Raw genomic sequence first — 22,235 nt, 5'->3', positions numbered from 1 at the left:
CACTATGTAATGAAATATTCAAAAAATGTACACACGTGCTGCTTAAAAAGGTGGCAACGGGGCCAGGTGAGTGGCTGGGGGTGACTGGTGCTATGTCCGAAGAGTGTGTGCATCAGGTGACGCGCAAAAGCCGGGATGGAGGACAGTTTGGGGCATCGGCGCATGACGTCTGCAACGTGGCCACACCGAAGTGTGAGGTCAGACGGCCTGGGTCTCTCCAGCTCAGGCGTCCCCAGCAGGGCCAGGGGACTCCAGCAGCGCCCGGAGGCATTATTTTAAAATATATATATTTTATTGATTTTTAGAGAGGAAGGGAGAGGGAGAGAGAGATAGAAACATCAATGATGAGAGAGAATCATTGATGGGCTGCTTCCTGCACACCCCACACTGGGGATCGAGCTCGCAATCTAGGCATGTGCCCTTGACCAGAATTGAACCTGGGACCCTTCAGTCCGTAGGCTGACGCTCTATCCATTGAGCCAAACCGGCTAGGGCCAGAGGCATTGTTGACGGGGGCATGGTGCTAGTGGCACTGTGGGGGTGGAGGTGGTGCTACTGACATCCTCCCAGGCACAGGACAGCGCCCCACGACAGAGAAGGATCCCGCCCACATGTCAATGGAGCCGGGGTGGAGAGCGCTGCAGGCCCAGCTGCGGTTTCGACGCGGGTCAGCGCTCCGCTCTACCCGCCACGGCCACGAAGACCGAGGGTGGACAGGAGCACCGTGCCACCGCCCTCCTGGGACCTGGGCCCCACTGTCCCCGTGTCCCTCTATTCCCTGGAGCATCACACCCCCTCCTCCCTCGGGTGCGACCCCCGGAGATGCCTTCTCCGCGCGGCTCCTGAGGCCTGCGTTGTCTGTTTGAAACCAGGAGCGGCGGGAGATAGCCTCTGCGGAAGACCTCACTTACTATTTCACTTCCTCAACGGCTGGGGTTGGACACCCGCCTATATTTCACCCTTCATATAAGACAACTGCGAAAGAATGGATTCGGTAACAGGGGGGAAAGGTCTTTGCTGATGAGCTCATCAGCCTCCTGTGATCCAGACAATGGGAATGCTCTCCTCCGTCCTATTCCCCTTCTGTCTTGGCTGCTAGGATGCTCAGAGCTCAACTGAATCCTCATCTTGGTGAGATACTGGTCAGGTGCTCCATCTACTTCCCCTGCAAACCTCTAGCAAGCATGTCAAACTAGGTAAATGAGGCGTGTGGCCCGCCGGTCGCGAGTTTGACATGCTTGCAAGGGTTTGCCTCACCGCTTTACTTTGGGAAGCTTGGCAGCCGCCTCACGCGCTCTTGGGAACCAGTGGGTGTGGACCCCGAGCTGGGAACTCACCACCATCCAGCGGACAGGGCCAGCCAGCACGTGGCGGGCCACGCGCCCCATGCGATCGCTTTCAGTGACCAAAACAGCAGCCTTTGACCTTGCAAAGTCACCAAAAACTCGGAGACGGTGACGTTTACGTTACGTGAGATTTCACGTTATGTGAAATACAGCATTATATTCCCATTTTTATCTGAGGCTCAGAGAAGTGAAGGGACTTGCCCAAGGTGGATTCACTCATTCCACACATATTCTTGGAGCAGCTGCTATGCACCAAGCACTGTTCTGGGCGCTAGAGATGCGCTGGTGAGCGGAGCAGCAAAAGCCCCTCCCTCCAGGCTGCTGCTCCCGAGAGCGCTTCTCAGCAGGTAGACGCCAAAGCCAGGATTCCAGCCCGTGATGATGGCCATCTGGTCACCCGGGGCTCCCCTTCCCGCCTGCCTGTCTGTCCGTCCGCTTAGGACAGAATTCCCCTGTGCTGGGCAGACAGCCCCCAACTTCTAGCACCCTGGCCAGCTCCCGTGCCCCACCCCCCCATCTTGCTTTTCCCTTCCAGACAACCAGCTGGGGGCCGGGGCAGCGAAGACACTTAGATCGCGCTACCTAAGGGGCCACCGCAGGAGGGCTAAAGGGCAGGGCGATGGGGACATCCTCCTGGCTCCAGCTCCGGGCCAGGGCACTTTCGGGGGCTTCCAGAAAGTTAATTAGCCCACAATGAACACCCAGTGTTATCACACTCACAACCCCTGCTTCCCTGGCTCCTCCTAGGAAGTGCATTCGGAAGATATTATCATCACCCCCATTTCCCAGGGTGAAGGGACTTGCCCAAGGTCACACAGGGTAAAACTAGACCCAGGGTTTCTGTCACCACTCTCCCCGCTTCCTACTCCCGCCCCCCCCCCCCCCCCCCGCCCTGCCCGGGCCCACTCTGTTCCCTGTGGCAGGCTCCGAGCCTGGCATCCAGAGGGCACTCAATAGCTGTTCCTTTGTTCTCTTCCCCAGAGCCAGCTGCGCGGGCCTTGGCTACCGGGTCACAGGGAAGAAGGCAGAGGTCACAGGGGGAGGCCCTGTTCCGGGACGGGTGGCTCCAGGTCAGGAAGCGCGATGCACAGAGTCTCCCTCCATCGGCTCCAGCCCCTGGCTGTCTGTCCCCACCTGGAGCGGGGACACCAGGCCAACTGGGGTGCCCACCACCTGCCCGCCCCTCGTTCATTGTCCACGCCAACCAGACGTGGGCATCTGCTCCCACCACACAGACACCAGGCTCACAGCGCCGAACCAGACACAGTCTCTGCCTTCGAGTTATTTGCTGTCTCTGGGGAAGCCTGGCGAGCAAACAGACCGTGACAATACATGGATGGGTCTGGGCGGGGGTTCGGGGGGGGGAGCAGAGTGGGCTTGGGGGGCCCTGGGGAGGGGCAGCAAACCGACAGGAATTTGGGAAGGCACCCTGGCTAGTGCACTGCGGCTGAAAGAGGCGCAGGGGTTACCCAAGAGGGCAAGCAGAACGGATGGCTTGGCAGCGTGGCATCCGAGGGGGGCGGGCTGCAAGTAGCTCCGAGCGGCTGGAATGCAGAGCGAGAGGGAGCAGAGGCTGTAGAGGGGCCGAACTGGCTGCGGGTTCTATGTTCGGATCTAAGAGTGGAGCTGCGGGAGGTCTGTAGGCAGAGGTGTGGCCTCTGAGGAGGGCGGGCTACAGCACAGAGGGAGGTTAGCAGGGTAGGGGGAGAGCCTAGGTACAATGGAGGGATGAGCCAGGGCAATGGGGGGGCGGGGGCGGAGAGAAGGGGGCAGTTCCGGAAATGATTAGGATTAGGTGAATACCCAGGCTTGGATGACTGGATGCATGGGGTGGGGAGCAGAGAGGTACCACGTCAATGCCGGGAGTTCCAGCGTGGGAGCCTGGTAGGTAGAGGTGTCCTTTACTAAACAAAACCCCAAACCCCAGGGGCTTAGGGATGGGGCTCCCAGGGGGGTGGGTGTGGCTATAAAAGGGCAACAGGAGGGACCCCTGTGATGGAACTGCTCCCCATCTTCCCTGCAGTGGTGGACATGGAATTGACACGTTATAGAACTGCATAGAACTGCATCACGTACGTGCGCACACACACACACACACATGCATGGGGCACTGGAGAAATCTGAGTAGGACGGGTGCACTGTATTGATGTCCATATCCTAGTTGTGGTGATGTACTTTCATTGTGCAAGATGTTAATTATATTGAGAGAAAGCGGGGGAAGGGGAGCGGGGATCTCTCTGTATTATTTCTTACAATTGCCCTGGAATCTACAATTATCTCAAAATAAAAAGTTTAATTAAAAAACATGTACCTGTGTGTGGGGGGGTGGTGTGGGGGGGAGACAGGGGAGAGGGGTTGGGTCTCAAGCTAAGTCAACTCCTGGCACAAAACGTCCCAGGCCCCAGGCACTCTTGGGCCAGCCCCCTCACGGGACTGGGCCTCTCCTAAAGGTTCTTTCTTCTCCACCAACATCCCATCCACAGCCTCAGCATCGTGTTCCTCCTCCTCCTCCCCGCGTCCCCGGTGTGCCCGTCGCCTTTACCCCGCAGAAGGTACCGGGCGGCAGCGACAGCATCACCAGGGAGGCTCAGTCCCAGGCCGAGATCTGAGCCCCTTCCTTTGTCCCCCGCCCAGAGCACGTCTGTCCTGCGTCCACCACATGCACACAGTGACGCACAGGTGAGGGACGTGCCCACTCGGACAGACACACGCAGCACACAGGCCGGTGCACGGAGACCATGGGTGCTCTCAAGATGTGTGTGTGCTCAGACCCGGACGCCGCACGCACCCGGCAGCCGGACCCGCCCTCCACCTGCAGGACAGCTTCCCGGCCAGGTGCAGCTATCACGCCCCAAACAAACCGCAGCTGATAAGGACGCCGCCTTTGAACAGGGCCCTGCCCTCGCTGTGATCAGATAAGCGGGCAGAGAAGAAAGAGAAAATCCCTGCCTTTTCTGCCTCTCAGACTCCCGCTGCGCTGCTGCTGCAGAGGGGCTGCCCGGAGGCCTGGAGGCCCCCTCCCCGCCAAGCCCCTCTCAATCACGCCGCGGATCACAGGCACCGTGACAGCCGGCTCCTCCGGTTTGGATTTCCATCCGGGGGAGCTGCAGCCTCGGGCAGACAAGCTGGGGCCCCTCCACCTGGGTCTGAGGGGCCAATGGGGGCCTCTGTTATGGGGACCCTGGGACCCCCAAGCCTCAGGAGGCATCCCACCGAAGGGCCCAGCCTCCTGCCCAGGCGCTCTGGTGTGTGCTTTTGTTTTTTGTCTCGATGGCTCAGGGTCCCCACCTCAAGGACCCCGACTTATAGGATTCCCTCGTTTTGTGGATCCCCCAAATCTTGGAGCTTGTGGGGTCCCCTATTCAAGCTAGATTGCGGGATCCCGCATCTAAGCGCCTGACTTGTTGGCCCCCAGGTCCCCTGCAAGGGCGCAGCTCTGCAGGACCCTTCTGTAGACGCTGGCTCGTCGAACCCCCAGCTCAGGGCCTGGCTTCTGGGGATTCCTCGCCTCAGAGATGCTGGGGGCGTGGGTTCTGCTCTCTGAGCACCCCCGCATTTCAGAGCCCGGCTCTCCAGGCGCTGACACCCAGGAGACCTTAGGAGAGCCTTGGGGGACGGGGTCAGGCGGGCAGGTTACAGGGGCAGCCTTCCCACGGCCCTGCCTGGGGCTGCGGCGTAATTAGAGGTCTCAGGTGTGTGTGTTGTGGGGGGTGGGGGTGGGCTCAAAGGCCCTTCACTTTGTTTATCCTTCACAAAGACCCCCAACAGGGGGCCACCAGCCCCCTTGAGACAGCTCTGTGTCTCAGCTCCGGCTGCCCCTAATTCTCCGCATCCCCCTCCCTCCCACACACACACACACACCTGCCAGCAGCTGCCAGGAGGACAGCAGCCCTCAGGGGCTCCGGGACCTGCTTGGGGTCCACGGCCCACAGGCCAGGCTGCCCTGGAGCTCAGGATGGTCTGAACCCTCCTCCTCCTCCAGGCCCTCCTTCCAGGTGCCTCCCCGCTCAGCTGACTCAACAGAAAACCCCATGATTTATTTATGCCCAGGAGCAGCCACTGCCCAGGATGCAGATGGAGGAGGATCCATTCAACCCGGAGAGGAGATGGAGATGGGAAGAGGGAAGGGAGAGAGGAGGGAGGGAGGGAGAAAGGAGAGAGAGAGAGAGAGAGAGAGAGAGGGAGAAAGAGAGAGAGAGAGGCACTGAGTGAGCAGGAAACAGGCCTGCCTCACCCTGGAGCCCCATCCAGGCCCCTGTCCCCACATCCCCACATCCACTGCATCCTGCCCCATCGCCGCCTCATCTGGGCCGTAGCAGACCCAATTACTTATAATAAACAATTCCGTTTATCTTTATCAGAATCATTATCTAAATTGGCTACATGACACATACTGTTCTCTAAGTGCACCCTGGGGAGGAGGGGCCATAAAAGCCGGGTTCTGCACTCCGTAATTATCCCTCTATGGGCCATAAACCATTACACTGGTGTTTAAAATAGGTATGGCGAGCAGTTTCCCGGCCGTGGAGGGCCGCCCAGGGCACCCACGAAGAGGATGCGCTGGAAGTTTTGCTGTGGCCGACAACTTCCAGCTGCACGGCGGCTCCTAGAGGGGCCGCGCTGGGGCCCGGCCACGCTGTCCTCGGGATGCGCAGGGCGAGGGGCAGGCCGCAGGGCATGGAGGGGCCGTCTTTGCCACCCTCCTGGGTAATAACGTCCGCTCTCCAGGCCGGCCGGCCCGCTCTCCCCCGCGGCTGCTGACTTGGGTTTTCTTCACTGTTTGCAGAAGCGCCTCCACCGCCCTTGGGGCTGGTCTCCCCCTCGCTGCCCCCGGGGAGGCCCACGTCAGCATCTCACTCGTGATTAAAACAAAACACCGGGCCGCCCTGCCTGCCCTTCAGCTGACCGGTCAGAGACGCAGCTCTGGGCTTGTCGTCCCAGAGGCCTCTGCTCCCTCTGGCCTCCAGGAGGGCTGGCCTGGGTCTGTCCTCACGAATGGTCCGTCCAGACCCCCGGCAACTGGATCCCGTGTTTGAAATGACAACACACGGGGCCCCGACACCCTTGATCTGAGGCCTCCTGTGCCTGCCCCCATGGAGACTCAGTGGTCAGACAAGCATTCCCAGCTTGTGGACCAGCAGGGCGAGGGGCTGTAACAGCGGGGCTCTGGGTTAGTCTCTGCTTAGGGAGAGGAGGGGAGAGGAAGAAAGAACATTCTTATGGGCTGGCACAAAGCTTTGGTGGCAAGAATGAAATTGATAAACGATCCAATCAAAAAATGGGCAAAGAACCTAAATAGACACTTTTCGAAAGAGGACATACGGAAGGCCAAAAGACATATGAAAACATGCTCAAAGTCACTAATCATCCGAGAGTTGCAAATCAAAATGACAATGAGGTACCATCTCACACCTGTCAGAATGGCTATCATCAACAAATCAACAAATGACAAGTGCTGGCGAGGCTTCGGAGAAAAAGGTACCCTCGCCCCAGCTGGTCTGGCTCAGTGGATAGAGCATCGGCCTGCAGACTGAAGGGCCCCGGGTTCGATTCCGGTCAAGGGCACATGCCCCAGTTGAGGGCTCGATCCCCGGCAGGGGGTGTGCAGGAGGCAGCCAATGAATGATTCGCAGTCATCATTGATGTTTCTATCTCTCCCTCTCCCTCTTCCTTCCTCTCTGAAATCAATTAAAAAACCATTTTCTTTTTTTTTTTTAAAGGAAAAGAAAAAGGAACGCTGTGCACTGCTGGTGGGAATGCAGACTGGTGCAGCCACTGTGGAAAACAGTATGGAGTTTCCTCAAAAAATTAAAAATGCAACTCCCATTTGACCCAGTAATCCCACTTCTAGGAATATATCCCAAGAAATCAGAAACACCAATCAGAAAGGATATATGCACTTCTATGTTCATAGCAGCACAATTTATAATAGCTAAGATTTGGAAACAGCTTAAGTGCCCATCAGATGAGCGGATTAAAAAAACTGTGGTATATCTACACAATGGAACACTACGCTGCTGTAAAAAAGAAAGAACTCTTACCATCTGCAACAGCATGGATGGAGCTGGAGAGCAATATGCTAAGCGAAATAAGCCAGTCGGAGAAAGATAAATATCATATGATCTCACTCATCCGTGGAATATACTAGTAATGAACAACATAAACTGATGAACAAAAATAGATCCAGAGACAGAGAAGCATCGATCAGACCAGTCGAGCCTCAGAGGGAAGGCAGGGGAGGGTGTGTGTTGGGGGGTAGGAGGGCTGGGGGGTAAGGATCAACCAAAGGACTTGTATGCATGCCTATAAGCATAACCAAAGGACACAGACAGTAGCGGGGCAGGGACATGTGCTGGGGCGGGGCGGGGTGGAGTGGACGGGGAGAGGTCAACGGGAGAAAAAGGAGACATGCAATACTTTCGACAATAAAGAACTTATTTTTTTTTTAAAAGAGTGAAACTGAACAGTAAAACATGTCATGCACCTGAAACAGTGGTCCTCAAAGTGAGGTTCCCCAGAGCAGAGGCTTCTGTATTGCCTGGAATCGTATGAGAAATGCACATTCTCAGGCCCACGTGTACGGAATCAGAAACTGGAAAGTGTTCAGTTGGACAAACTAATCCGTAGTGTGCACGAACTACAGCTTGCAATGTCCCAGCCCTCTGGGGGCTTCTGAGGGCAGCTCAGGTTTGAGAACCCTGGTGCCAGTGCTTACAGGAGGGGCTGGGAGGGGCTGGGAGGACAGCAGAGAGCAGCCTCGGCCGGTTCCAGGAGGTCCTGACTTCCTGGAAGCGTACTGGATGGAGAGTGCGGAAGGCTTGGGAGCAAGGAGATCAAGTTCGGATGGACATTTTTCAAGTACACTGGCTCAGGGTGGAGGGACGTGGTTCTGGGTAGGGAGGTCCAGTGGGGACATGAAGAGAGGGCAGTAGGGAGGCCAGGTAGGAAGGCCAGGAAGAGACCCGTGTAGTTGTTCAGGGGAAGGATGGGGAGGCCTGGATTGGGGGGTGGCCAAGGGGACAGGGACAAGACGACAGAGCTGAGTGACAGTCAAGGGGTCCAACAGCCAGGATGCAGGAGGCGAGAGTGAGGGGCGGCATCAAGGAATCTGACCTACTAGTAAGCTAGTAAGCACTTTGAAGATGACGGAAGTGGGGGGTGCAGGGCCGGGGGGCTCTCGCTGAGACGGGAAGCAGTGCTCTGGATGAGTGGGGGTGGGGACCAGGACTTCAGATCAGGGGGTCTCCGGGCCCTGCAGAGGCCTCACATGAACAAGTCAAACGTCAGCAGTGCCCCATCCTGGTGTGGCTTGGGGCCTGGAAGTCGTTGGGGGGCAGAGGAGGCTGGGAGTCACTGCCTCCCTCCACCCACTTCCTTGGTCCCAACTTGCAGTCCCTACATTGCAGCCTCCTCGGTGTCCGGCGTCCGGAAGCTGCATGGTCCTGGGCGGTCCCGTCACTCACTCTCGTGCCTCCAACGGGCAGCCCGGCACCTGTCCACCTGACTCCAGCCACCATCTTCAGCTGGAGGGTCACCCACCCATCCGTCCGCCCGGCCATCTACCCATGCGGCTCCCTGCCCAGGCCTGTCTCCTAGCTGTACCGTTGTGATTTCCCCGGCACCCCCACGCGCCCTGAGCAAGGGGGGAAGAGCACCTTTTTACAGATGACAGATCAGAAAACTACGCCTGCGAGGCCAGGTCACCGCCTCAGGGAACACAGCAGACAAATGAGAGCAGCTGAGATCTGAACCCACGTCCGGCCCCCACCCTCCACCAGGATGGCACCTGTGTTCTCCTGTGGCTGCAGAGCTCCAGGCAGGCCTGGTTCTCCCAGGGTGGGAAGGAGCTGTGCCCACAGCGGGCAGACCCGGGGGGCTGGGACCTGCCTTTGAGGGAGGCCCGGGAGCCTCGGGGCCTCCTTAATGTGCCCATTACTCATTCCCCGGGTTCACTAATGTTCCCGGCGATTAGTGCCGGGCACAGCTAAGCAAACTACAAAATATTCCTCCGACTCAACAATCAATTTCCATATTGTTACAAATGGAGTCCACGCCTGCCACGGTTCATTTTTCTTCAAGGGCCTTTTTTTTTTCCCCTTTCCCTCTCTTTACCCAGTACAGTGAGGAAGTCATTACCGGGTGTTATGAATTTCACAACGTGCTGGAGAAATAAAAACGCATACCGCACAGAGTCAGGCCACGTGCGGGAAAGCTGCCCTTCGGTCGCCCAAGGAGCCACCAGGGTCAGGAGAGCAGGGGGAGGGCAGAGCTGACAGCTCCCCGGAGAGGCAGGACAGAGGGCTGGGGGCAGATATCAGCTCTCTGGGGAGAGAAGCCTGTGTCCCCATGGACTCCCCCAGTCCACGCCCGGGACCACCCTGGGCTGCCTGCTCCGAAGGGGGCATTTCCCTAAAGGACACAGGCTGGCCCGTGGAGCTGGGCCTGGGGCTGTGCGCAGACTTCTGGGTTTCTGGGACGGGCTGGCACCCCCACGCACAGGCCAGAGCTGCAGAGTCCTGGGCAGCTACCAGCTCCGAGCCTCCTCCAGGGTGGCTCCCGGAAGGGATCCTCCAGGCTGCGCTCCCCGTCATGCACCCAGCACCTCAGCCCTGGGAGCCGCGGGCCATTTCCAGACGAGCCAGAGCTGCTCCGCGTCTCTGGGTGTTTGCGTACGTTTTCCACCTGCCACAGCGCCCCTCCCCAGGCCCACCTGGTGGTCCCCGACTCTCCGTGCCCAACGCACAGCCACCCCAGTTCTTGTGCATCTGCGCAAAGCTCCTGGGCAAGAACGTTCACCGCAGCATTGCATGTAACGGGGAACATGGAGTGCAGACCCCTGGCCGTGGTTAGGGCTGGCGAAGGGAGCGCTGGGCCGGCGGACAGCGAGGACGAGCTGAATGCATCGGCACGAAGGGAACTGCCTCCCGAGTGAGAAATGCAGGCTGCCACACTGTGTGCGCGGCATGGCTCCATTTTTGTCCCGACGGCATCAGCGTGTAGAACTGAAGGTAAATGTGCAGGAAAAGGTCTGGAGGAATATCCCACCTCTAAGGAAGTTTGCCCCCTCAAAGGGAGTTTGATCTGGGGCCCACTGTCACTAAGAGCTGAAGTCTGCTCAGCCCCCAGAAATAGGACCCGGGGCCCAGCCCTGCTGGGCTGTAGTGAAACCTATACCTGCAGGTTTCGCTGCTGTGTCTTCATCTGGCCAACAGGAGGCCTGGTATGGAGTGGGCCCTCAGTGACCGCTGGATGCATGGGTGGATGGACAGATGGGTGGCTGGATGGGTAAATTCAGTCCTTGCTCAGCTGGCCAAGCCACGTGCCCTGTGGGGAGGCTGAACCCTGCCAGGCCCTGGGTCACCCCTCAAGCACAGTTTGGTATCACCAGGGAGTCCAGATCTGTCTCCCTTATCAGACTGGGTGCTCCCAGAGGACGGGTCCAGGTCTGAGTCCGCCCTGTGCCCTCCCCAGGGCAGATGGGGCCAACAGGAGGTGCTGGTGAGGGTCCGCCGAGGGCTAAGTGCCGAGTTCTGGAGAAAGGCGCCCCCTAGGTGTGTGGGAGGGGGTCTCTTTGGGAGGTGGGCTCCCTGGTCTGAGGGAGGCTCTTCACCAGGGGCCTCCACCAGGGTCAGGGCGACCCAGCCATTGAGCACAGGTCAGAAGTGAGCTGGAAGAACGCAGCAGACTACAGCCAGGTCGGGCAGGGGGAAGGGGGTGGGGAGGGGGGAGGGAAGAAAGGGAGCAGAGCGCCTCTCTGGGGGAAGACAGACAGCAGGTGGGCTGGGAGGGCAGGAGAAGCCCCCAGGCCCCATCCCTGTCAGCTCTTGGCAGGGATTCTGAGAAACTCAACATAATTGCTGAAAGGGCCTGTCTCGCTCCAGAGAATCCCAAGTGGAACATGCATGTCCACCAGCGCCTGACTCAGGAAGGTGCGTGTACCAGGAGCTTCCCTCTGCGCCCACCTGGAGCCCGGCTGGGTGTGCGTTGGAGTCTCCTGGTGCCCTGAAAGGGGGTAGTGGTCCCATTTTACAGAAAAGGAAGCTGAGGCTCAGGGAGGGGCTAGGAAGTGCAGGGCAGGATTCTGTCAGCTCATCTGCAGGCAAAGCCACTCTTCCCTGCCCGGCTCCATGGGGGCTTCTCTGCGCATTTCACACCACAACCCTGCACCGCAGGGGCGGGCTCTGGGAGCTCTGGATGCAGCGAACCATCCCCAGGGGTAACTGTGCTGAGACTGTAGGGGTAGATCCCCCAGGGGAGGGGGCTGGGGTGGGAGTGGGGGGGGGGGGAGTTAACATTTCCCTCTCCCATTTCTGTGCCTGACCCACCATCCTCTGTCCCCATTAAGTTTAAATGCTGACTTGGGAGGAGCCTTCCAGTCAATCAATAGCTCACCCAACAAACAGGTTTTTCAAAACCGCAGTTTATGGATTTCTTTCCTCATCTCGTTCTTATTGCTGACAGCTGCTGAGCCGATGGGGGACCCTCCGGCCTGGGAAACCAATTCTGCGGATGCCCCGCTGGTGGGGTGAGGACCCAGAGGGCCCCAGAGGCTTGTGGGGGCCCAGGAGGCTTGTGTGGCCGTTACCTGGCAGGATGAGATGGCTCCCACCTGGCCTCCAGATGGCCCTTTATCAGCCCGGCCCCTCTCCTCTCTGCGGCTGGGGCAGAGGGCTGGCCTGCCCTGGTGGGGAAGTGGGCGTGCCGTCCAGTGACGTGTCTCCTGCTTGGGAGTCGATCAGATCTGCTTTCTGCCCCTTCCTGTCTGTGAGGCCTTCGCAAATCTCTGAGCCTCGGTTTCCTCATCTGTGAAGTGGGCATAAAAATGGTATCTAGCTCACAGGGTTACTGTGACCATTCCATAAGGAAACACAGTCCCTGGCATGGGGTAAGTGTCCTATAAATGTTACCGAGTATAGTTTTAGCGTATCCCTTTCGCAGACCTTGCCTGCCAACAAGCTCTGGGGAAAGATGAGGGAGCACCCAGGGCCCCCTGACATACCTGTCTCTGCCCTGTCCTTATCCCATAGGTGACCTGGGATAGTCCTAGCTTATACCCGTGGTCCCAGCAAGGTAGTAAGACCCTCCCTGTTCACTCTGAAAGTGTCTGGGATTGGACACCAGGAACGACATGGTTTCCTAATGTGCTGAGCGACTCAACTGTGTCAGGGACAGACCGGATGTCATGAAATCTTGTCAACGAGCCAGGAGTAGCAGGGGCAGTTAGAGGAGGCAACTGAGGGCATGTGACTTGCCCAAGGGCACGCGGCTGGGAGGTGGCTGAGCTAGGCCCACACTGAGCCGGCCCCACCCACTGCACTGCCCACTTCATCCTTCTCCAGAGTGCCATCGGAGTCAAGGATGGAAAGTGGGGGCTCTGGGGGGCAGAGACCTTGGGACCCCAGTTCCCCCGCAGCCGTCTCCGTACGCACACACAGCCCTCACCCCTCCACAGGCAGCTCACCCAGCACAGACCCAGCTACCTGGAGCTGCCCCAGCCGTGCACCACACATGCAGCGCAGCCGACCCAGGATAACACACACCCAGGACAACAAGCTGTGAAGATCTTATCGGCCCTGACGGCTGAGGCTGATGCGAGCAGCTGTCCCTCCCTGCCCACGGAGCCCCAGCCTCCTCCCAGGCGGGACTTCTGTTTTCTTTCCTAAGTGGAACATCAGATTGCTCCGGTCTGATTTCACTGCTGACTGGGGGAAGGAGAGTGGGAGGCCACTTTACACCAACAGCTCTCTGGACGGGCGGGAGAGGCCACCAGGGGACTGCTCGCCCATCGCCCGCTGCAGTGTCCTGTCCACACTTGGGATCGACAACGTTCCCATCCATTTCCCTTCCCGCCCAGGGTGGGGGTTTCCGAGTGCTGTCTCCGCCCTCCTGATGGGCAGGGCGCCCTCTGAGGGGACAACAGCCGCGTTTCTTCCCCGTTTCCTTCTCTCACGCACCCATTCATTCAGTGTCTGTGCTCGAATGGCACAGCCTCCCCGCCAGGTAATGCCCGGGCAGCGGGGACAATGGCAAAGCCATGCGCGGAGGCTGGGGCGGCTGGGCAGTGCAGTGGGTGGGGGTCCTCCAGGAGGCGCCGGGAGAAGGGACGGGAATGCTATTCTTGCGGGAGGAGACGGTGTGGGCAGGCAAACAGAGGCACGAAAGCGGGTTGAGTGTCCAGAGAGAGTGAGAATCGGGGGTGAGAACTGGGCATCTGGGGTGGGGCTGAGGGGCTGGCGACGGGACCTGAGGGGTGTGTGTGGAAGGACAACAGTGTACAACGTTGGCACCTGGGTCCAGACGGGAGTCCCTCCGGAAGGTTCTGGGAGGTCTTAGAGCTGGAAGGACAGGGCAAGAGCACGGGCTTTGGGGTTTATCCATCCATTTGCTCACCCGTCTCTCCGGGACCGGGGGTGTGCCGGGCCTTCTGCGGCAGCAGACAGACGACGAGTAGGACGGACGCAGCCGCTGCCCTACTAGGCGTCCCAGGCTGGCTGAGGACACACACACGAACACAATCGCCGTGACATTAGGTGGCAGGAGACACACCAGAAAGCTGTTGGGTGACACAACTGTTCCGGCTGGGGGGCAGCTTTGAGTCTCATAGGACCCGGGCAGGAACGTCCTCTCTGAGCCTCAGTTTCCGCATCTGTAAATGGGGATGATCACGGCCCCCACCTCGCGGAGTTGTGAGAGAACGTAGGAGAGGCGCTCAGCCCAGGGCCTGGCCTGGAGCAGGGGCTCTGTGAGCGAGAGCTGTTCGAGCGGACGCTATGGACCGCAGCCGTGTGGGCGATGGAGTAGACAGAGCAGAGACCTGGGGCAAAGGGCAAGGTTGGATTCCCCCAGAAGGATGGAGAGGACGGCCACTCCTCTGCAAAAGCTACAACATTGCCCCAAATACAGAACCTACCTGCCGTGGCCGAGCAGCAGCCCGGTGGATTGTGGGGGGAGACTGGCTCAGGGCCAGTGATGCGGAGAGAAGGGAAAGGCGTCGAAGGGGGAGGAGGAGGAAGAACAGGGAAGGAAAGGACAGAAGACTAAAAATCGAAAGGCTGCGGGGTGACTGTCTCTCCCTGAACAGGCCGTGGCTAAGGGAAGAGCCTCTAAAGATACACTCCCCTGGGTTTACATCCTGGGCCTGATTAGCTATGCCTCAGGCAGGTGTTGTAGAACTCTCAGAGCCTCAGTCTGTGCCTCTGTGAAATGGGGACAATATGGGACCTATACTTCCTGAGGGAGAATGGGAGTGTCCAGGAAGGGCACTTGAGTGATCTCTGCATCCCCTGAGACCTGGAATCCAGGCTCCATTGTGCTCCAGGAGAGGGGACCTCCCAAACCAGAACTTGGGGTCCGCAGGCCACAGGGAGCCTGGACAGACACTCCCTGGAAGGCCTCAGGGTGAGCTCCCTCATCGGCCCGTGCAGCTGCCCGGCCTGCCCAAGGGAGTCCTGGAAACCAGGACAACAAGCCTCCGTCCACCCAGCTTATCCCACTTCCCTGCTCGCTCCCAGGCAGGCAACTGGGCAGAGGCCCCTGAGCCTTCCCAGAGTCTCTTTCCCGAGAAGACGTTTTAGAAAATCCAGGACAACGGCCGCGAGTCCGGCCCACACAGCCCCGCCATGGCAGGCAGCTCCTGGGAGTAGGCCCCCGAGTGTCTTCCACGGCCCCACCCTGCTAACCAAGGGCAGACGGTCATTCCTGGCCACCTGCCCAGCCTGAGGATTCACTGTCAGGAAGGAAGGAGGCTCAGCTCGGGGAGCTGCCCCAAGGAGGCAGGGACCCCCACTTGCTCTGTGGACTTGAGCGTCCTCTCTGCTCTAGTCCAGCCTCGAAAAGGCCCACACAGCCTCTCGGAACCCAGGTCTGGCCACGCCTTCCCAAGGAGGCCAGGGAGGGAAGGAGAGGCAAAAGCAGAAACGTCCCTGACCTGGGTCTTGGGAGTGGACACATTTGGGGAGTGTGGCTGAGGCCCCACAGGACTTGTTAGAGATGACAGGCATGTCACAAAGTCACCCCCAGTCTCAGAGGCCTAGGACTGGGGTAGCCCCTGCCCTGAGATACAGCTCACAAAAACTGGTGGCAACAGAGGGTTCGCCCCCCTGACTCCACAGCTGCTCAAAACTAGACAGGGCATGCCCTAGCCCCGTGGTCGGCAAACTGCGGCTCGCGAGCCACCTGCGGCTCTTTGGCCCCTTGAGTGTGGCTCTTCCACAAAACACCACGGCCTGGGCGAGTCTATTTTGAAGAAGTGGCGTTAGAAGAAGTTTTAAGTTTAAAAAATTCGGCTCTCAAAAGAAATTTCAATCGTTGTACTGTTGATATTTGGCTCTGTTGACTAATGAGTTTGCCGACCACTGCCCTAGCCGGTTTGGCTCAATGGACAGAGCATCAGCCCGAGGACTGAAGGGTCTCAGGTTCAATTACCAGTCAAGGGCATGTACCTCGACTGCAGGCTCGATCCCCAGCCCTGGTCAGGGTTGGTGCAGGAGGCAACCAATTGATGAGTCTCTCTCACGTTGATGTTTCTCTCTCTCTGTCTCTCCTCCTCCCTTCCACTCTCTAAAAATTAATGAAAAATATCCTCGGGTAAGGATCGAAAAACAAACCAAAAGTAAAAATAAAAAACAGCAAAAAAAAAACAACCCAAAAACCTAGACAGGGCAGAGACCTAAAAGCTGCTCGGAGAGGTCCCATGACAAGGCCTACAGACCATGGAGCTCAGGACACGGGGAGTCAGGGGCTGCCTGATGGCCCCTCGGCACTCCTCAGCTCCAGCTCCTAGGCAGCCAGCAGAGCGCCCCAACCCAGAGGAGGCAGGCACCTGCCCCCCTTCTCCTCCTCCCCCCCTCCCCCCGTGCAAAGGGAGCTCTCCCTTCAATGGACTCCTCCTTAAATACATACAAGGGTGTCTTCTTCTCTTCCCCCTTCTTTCTATACATTGGGCTCTAAAATCTGGGCCATCCCGCCACCCGCATTAACTGCGTTAAGGAGGAATTATAAAAAGAAATCAAATTTCCCATAGCATTTGAACGCCATTAAAATGCCAAACAATAAACTACCAGGCTGCAAATTAGATCAGTGGAAATATCAAACACATTGAGGTATAAAATCCATAATTGCATTTAGTGGCAGCCGTCCCTGGAGAGGCCCTGCTAAAGATCATCACAGCCCCACATATGAGAAGCTATTGACAGAAGAATAAAAATCGACAGGCCAACCAAATAAACCACACAAGCTTCATTAAATATTCAGCAACAGAAATTTGACTATCCTGGGCTGCTCCCCTCCTGAGCCCTTCCCCGCCCAGCTGGAGGGTTCAGGCCGGGGGCCTCCTCCCCAGTCCCCCCAGCAGCTTGCACAGGCAGGACCAGGCCAGGGGGCAGGTGAGGGGGGTGGGGGAAAGGAGGGGCAAGGCTGCAGCAATAACGGGGGGGCTCCATCGAGATTATTATTGTTGGGTGGTGTTATTAGCTTTCACCCTGGAGTAGGTGGCCCCCAAGTCTTTAATTAGGTCATTACGGGATCATTTCCAGGGAGGTTTTAACTCCTTAGCAGCTGAAGAGTCTCCAGGCAGAGTCCAGAGGCCCAGGGGGCATTAGGCCTGGTCCCCGCCGCCCCCCCCGCCCCCCCCCCCCCCGCCCGCCGTGGGTCCAGCGGGATGGTCCTGGGAGAGGGGCCGGGCTTTGTTGCCGGTCCCTAGAGGATCAGGTTCTCCGGCCCAGACAGTAGACAGATGCTGAGGGGTGGGCTGGCCGGGGACCATCCTCACCCCCGCTGGAGGGCTGGCCCCAGATTCAATGGGACCCTCATCAGGCAAAGCAGGACCCCAGCCCCACTGGGCTCCAGCCCCCGGGGACCCGACCCTCCCTGGGGTGGCTGAGGCTCTGCCACCGCCCCTCCCCCAGCTCTTCTCTCCATTTCTCCTCCAGTTATTCTCACTCCTCCCCTCCTCTCCTCCCTGCCTCCCCCAGTTCCTTCCTCTCCTCACTCCTTCCTTCTCTTAACTCTCTTTCTCCTCCCCTCCCCGCCCCTCGCTCCCGCCCTCCCTGCCCCTCCCCGCCTCACCTAGGAGCCCTCTGCCATGTATAATGCATGCAGTGGAAGCACCCAATAGGATTAGGCACCTCCGCCCGTCTTTGAGGAGAGAAAGTTTATGTAAATGACTGATGACAGCGCTATTGTGTGAGGAATATCAATGGAGTAATTACAGTTACATCGGGCGCCCGCGCTGCCGGCCCGTGTTAATTTTTCACCGGCTCCCCCGGGAGAGATCGGAGCGCGCTCCGAAGAGCACAGCTAATAATGGGAGCTCGGAGCCGCCGCTGCGCCATGCGCCCCGAGGTCTTTCTGAGCAGACTGCTAAGCACTGGCTGTCTCCCCGGAGAGCCGAGAACAGAGATAAAATGATTAAAAACTGCCAAGCGGGCCTGGCAATCACTCGCTCCGCTGTCAGCCACAGACAAGACAAATCTCTGCGATTTTCCTCTTCCCTCCTCTCCCTTTGTGAGCCCCTGAGCTGGGACATGGGGGCTTGGTGGGGTCAGGGTCAGCTCCCCAGGGGGGCAGGGCCGAGGGCCAGGCAGGGGTGGCGGCGGCAGTGGCCTCCAGGCTGCGGGCGGGGGGTGGGGGGGTGGCTGCAGAGGCCAGCGGGTGGGCTCCACCCCTCGGCCCAGAGACACTCGGGAGTGTACACCTGTCAGGGCACACCTGTTGGGGCCATGGGCTGGGGCACACCTGTGAGGACTCACCAGCTGGGGCCAACCACTGGAGCACACCTGTCATGACCCACCTGCCAGGGGCACCAGCAGGGGCTCACCTGGGCCGGGGGCTCCTTGGGCTCCAGGAACCTTCCCTGCCTGGCCCTGTGCCGCCTGACCCCTCCTCACTGCCCGGCCCTGAGACCTCAGCCTGAGCTGATCCCCTAGCCGAGGCCATGGAAGAAAAGGGGGGCCGTGTGTCCCCTCCCAGGGTCTGGGCTCCCCCTGCGGAGGCTTCCTGGGTATCCACACCTTTGGCTCTGAAGCTAAGCCTGGGCCCAGGGCCTGAGAAGAGAGAGGAGGAGGAGGAGGAGGAGGGGGAGGAGGAGGAGGAGGAGGGAGGGAGGGCTGGCGGGCAGGGGAGAAGGGGAGGAGCTGCTGACTGCTCCCACCTCGGAGCGGGAGTGAAGAGGGCACCCACATCCTACTGCTGCCTCTGTCATCCATCATCACACCCCACCCTCCACCCTCTGACGGTGATGAAGGCGAGAGGAAATTCCAGCCTAAACCCGGGAGCCCGCCACAGACGTCACAGGCCGGGAGGGGCCGTCCGCTGCTCCTGTGTCCAAACATACACCCATGGTGCCTCTCGGACACACGCGTGTGCACCTCCCCATGCCCTGCCATCTCAACCCACATGGCCGGGACCTTCGCACACACAGCCTCCCCAAGACAGACACACACACGTCACACACCACGGAACTGCCCATGTCCGCGTACACGCTGAGGTACAGGCAGCACGCCCTCCCTGCTGACACAGATACAGGCACAGGCGACCCATGCGACGCGTGCACACTGTCATGGGCACACGGACGCACCGCACAGCAGCACGTCCAGGCACAGGAGCACATGCAGGGCTACACACACACCGACACAGGCACCGTCCCGCCCTCTGCCCCCATCCCCCCCCCCCCCCCCCCCCGGCGGGCACTGAGCGTCTGGGAGAATAAGCCTTGGGTCTGGCGATGGCTCTGAGCCGCCTCTTCGGATGCTGCCTCCCCAGTGCGCCTGTGCCAGCTCGCGGCGCCCATGCCCACCGCCCGCCACCCGGCAGCTCAGCCGCAGTGAGCAGGCAGGTACTGTAGTGATTAAACACTTTGGGACGATCTGCAGCGGTGATAACCCCATTACAGACAGCATGACACCAAAGCTGAGCAGAGGTGGGGCTGGAAGCTTCCGGCTGGGGACAGGGTATCGAGACCCGCGGGTAGCTACCCTGGGTCTGGCGGGTCCACCTGAGGCCAGCGGTGCTCTGCCCTCCTGCTCAGGGCTCCCTGGGCTGCTCCCGGGCGGCACGGCTGGAGAGAGGCTGCCCTCTCCCAACCTGCCACGTGCACACGTACACCAACGCCCGTGTCAACACGCACTAATGAACCCTTGTTAACACGGGAGGACAGCTTACACAGGCCTGTGCCCAGGTGCATGCACACACAGGCCTGGATAGATGCCCGGTGCCCACTGACGTGTCCCACACACATTCACGGAGCATCCTCCACAGGCCAGGCCCTCGCGAAGCCCAGGTCTGTGGACGCCCGCAGAGACGCGCGCGCCCATCTGAACCAGAGCCACGGGCACACTGAGCAATGCTGTGCCACGCACCCTCCCCCCCTTGACCGCTTCCTCCCTGCCTTGCCCTGCTCGCCCTGCAATCCACTCAGTAGTCAGAGTGAATTTCATGCTCACATCCGACCATGCCCCTCCCCTACTGAGAACCCCTCTTTGGCTTCCAGTGGCCCCTGGAGTGAAGGCCAGACTCCCCAGCACAGCCTTCAAGACCTTGTGTGATCTGACCTCTCCCTGCACCCGCTCCCCGCACAGCCCACTTCCAGGACCTTGCCCATGCTGTGCCCTCTGCCCCCAAGGGGCTGCCTTCTCCTTCACCTAGATCATCCCTCTGCCGTCAGTGTGGACAGCTCTTCCTCCGGAAGCCCTTCTCCACCCCCCCACCCCCCCCCTCCCAGTCAGGGAGAGGAGCCCGGTCTCCAGAGCCCTCAGGGCCCCAGGCTTCCTCCATCAGAGTCTTTAGCAAGCAGCTGCCAGGGACGTGCCTCTCCCCGCTCCGGACAGCGAGCCCTTTAGGGACAGGGCCGTGTCTGCCTTGTGTCCTCAGCCCCTGGGACGAGGCACACAGTGGCCTCCCTGTAAGCACCAGGAAGAGAACTCAGTGGGGTCCTAGCTCCTGTGCGAGACCCAGGTCTGCAGAAGGGTCATCGCAGGAGGGTGCTGGCATGGAGGATGCGGAGAACCCCGGGAGCTGTCGGGCTGCCCGGTCGCTGCTGCTCTGTCCCTCATCGTCCCCCGTGCCCCCTCCCGGGCCGTGGGAGTGGAAGCCTCCCACTGGCTACTCCTGCAGGGCCGGCCGCCCACAGGGCAGGCTCTGGCTCAGACTGCCTGGCTTCAAATCAGGTCTCAGGCTCTCACCTCCTTTCCTACGGAGGCAGCACCCCTGACACCAGAAAGTGCCCCCCCCCCCCTTGGCGTTATTAGCAGTCAGGCCTGAGTGCAAACCACCCACTTCCCAGCTGGGTGACCCCGGAGCAGCCGCTTAACTGCTCTGGGCTCCCGTTTCCTCAGTTGTGAGATGACAGCAACGATGATGACAAACAGCAACGGCCATTTCTTCACTTGCGGGAAACCTTGATGTGGGCGTTTGGACTGCCTAATTTATGGGTGAAGAAACCGGGTTGAATGGCACAAAGTGATGGAACCAAGACCAGAACCACCAGGCTCTGAAATGAACATTTTTCCTGTGAACGTGCAAGGTCACGATGACTGTGTGGTGGCATCGGGTAGGCATGGGGGATATGAGTACGGTCTGGGCTTGTAGCCGCTATGCCTTTGCCCAAGCAGTGCCCTCAGCCTGGAGTGCCCTTGCCACAGCCTCTCCTTCGACTGCAAATGGTTTTGCAAAAATTTCTGACATTTATTTCCCCCGTGGACCTGTCCCAGGTCTCCCCAATCCCTAAAGTCCACCCCCTGTGCCTTTGAGAGAGCCCCAGGGTGTTCCGCCTGCTCCCTGTGTGATGAGGGTGCGTGGGCAATGAGCAAGTGGATGCCAAGCATGTGTCTGGAAGAGCAGAGTGGGGATGGGCCAGGGAGACGCAGGGGCTGGCGTCAGACCGGCTGTGAGGTGGCCACGGGAGGAGGTGGAGTGCTGGGCAGAGGACGCCAGTGGACCCCCAGGACCTTTGCTCACTTCCTGCCTCCGAGAGGGCCTGGTTTTGTTCTCCCATGCCCCATCCTGGCCCCCACTGTGGGCGGCCTGGCCACCACGTGGGTTTCAGGGAGAAGGGAAGGACCTCGGTCCAGCTAGAGTCTCCGGGACGGGCCAGGTGTCCTCCCAACCATCCTCAGATCCACGCTTGCTGCCATCCCACCCGTCCATCCAGAGCCACCTACCCACCAATGCCACGCCATGCCAGGCAATGTGCCTGGCCACAGGGAGACCACCACCGCTCTGGGCCAGGCTTGCGGATACCCTGGGCAGAGGTTCTCAGGCCTCAATGTACACAGGCACCCCCAGGGCCTGCTAAGGGCGCAGATTCCTAGGCTGTACCCCAACAGTTCGTGCCCGTCCACAGACCGAGGCACCTGCGTCTTGAACAAGCCCGGCAGGGCGGACCCAAGCCTTGGGGAAGGGGGCGGAGTGTGAGGCCAGGGAGACTTCTTGAAACCGGTGCCACGCTTTCAGAGGAGGAGGGCTTTTCCAGAAGCAGGTAAGATGTCGGAGGCCAGGGGACATAGTGCACAACCACGATTGCCTGATAGATGTGGACAAAGTGTCAGAGATGCGTGGGGAACAGAAGGTGAGCTCGTGGCTGAGCACAGAGAATGAGAGGGGGTGGGGCCTGACTGAGGAAGGCCTGGAAGGCCAAGCTGATAGCCAGGAGGAAGAAGCCCTTGGAGAGCAGGGCTCAGGCCCAGGGAGCAGGAGGAGCTCTATTCCTGCGGGCCCGGTGCCAGCTCAGGCCACTCGGGCCTCCGTTTCTAGAGGCCAGAGCCCGAGACTCAGGGAACTAGGACCAGGTACCTAGTTTGCAGGGCCTGGTGTGAAAGGAAAACCCGGAGAACGCATTCGGAAAGTATTAAGAATTGCAAGAGGGCGACTGCAGAGCATTAAGCCGAGCGGAGT

At 59.5% G+C, this 22,235-nt stretch overlaps 1 protein-coding gene and 1 long non-coding RNA gene across 3 annotated transcripts in view; both read right to left on the bottom strand.

The window, feature by feature from the left end:
- The window catches only part of LMX1B (LIM homeobox transcription factor 1 beta), a 75,156-nt gene that overhangs the window by 34,779 nt on the left and 18,142 nt on the right, over positions 1 to 22,235 (bottom strand). The window lies entirely within an intron of this gene.
- LOC114227699 (uncharacterized) lies at positions 11,747 to 15,279 on the bottom strand. The gene is made up of 3 exons (XR_003613777.2): positions 15,074 to 15,279; positions 13,737 to 13,992; positions 11,747 to 12,149 (listed from the first exon to the last, which is right to left on the bottom strand). It is a non-coding gene; the product is annotated as an uncharacterized LOC114227699 (long non-coding RNA).

This window comes from Eptesicus fuscus, chromosome 15 (genome assembly GCF_027574615.1).
Source record: "Eptesicus fuscus isolate TK198812 chromosome 15, DD_ASM_mEF_20220401, whole genome shotgun sequence".
Classification (NCBI taxonomy): Eukaryota; Metazoa; Chordata; class Mammalia; order Chiroptera; family Vespertilionidae; genus Eptesicus; species Eptesicus fuscus.
The sequence above is the reverse complement of the archived record's forward strand: the minus strand, read 5'-3'. Positions and strand labels throughout refer to the sequence as shown.